The sequence below is a fragment of the Trypanosoma theileri genome (assembly GCF_002087225.1).
Source record: "Trypanosoma theileri isolate Edinburgh chromosome Unknown TM35_Tth_12_V1, whole genome shotgun sequence".
In the NCBI taxonomy this organism is placed as follows: domain Eukaryota; phylum Euglenozoa; class Kinetoplastea; order Trypanosomatida; family Trypanosomatidae; genus Trypanosoma; species Trypanosoma theileri.
This window is the reverse complement of record NW_021639854.1, coordinates 586,638-586,869: the sequence shown is the minus strand read 5'-3', so window position 1 is coordinate 586,869 and position 232 is coordinate 586,638.

Below are 232 nucleotides of genomic sequence, written 5' to 3'. Positions count from 1 at the left end.
GCATTGCCACGAACATATTTCTGCCCTTGTGGTGTGTGTTGTTTGTTGTGTGGCTTGCTTGAGTGACTGCAGCCTGCGGGGAGGGACTGAGACTGGTCCGCTTCGGCTTCACATTATGGGTCTGTTTTTTTTTTTTTTTCTTCTTGGGGTTGAGTTGATGTTTTGGTGTGATTGAATGTTTTTCTCTGATGGGAGTGGCACCTGTGTTTATTGTATTGTGAGTGCCTTGTGT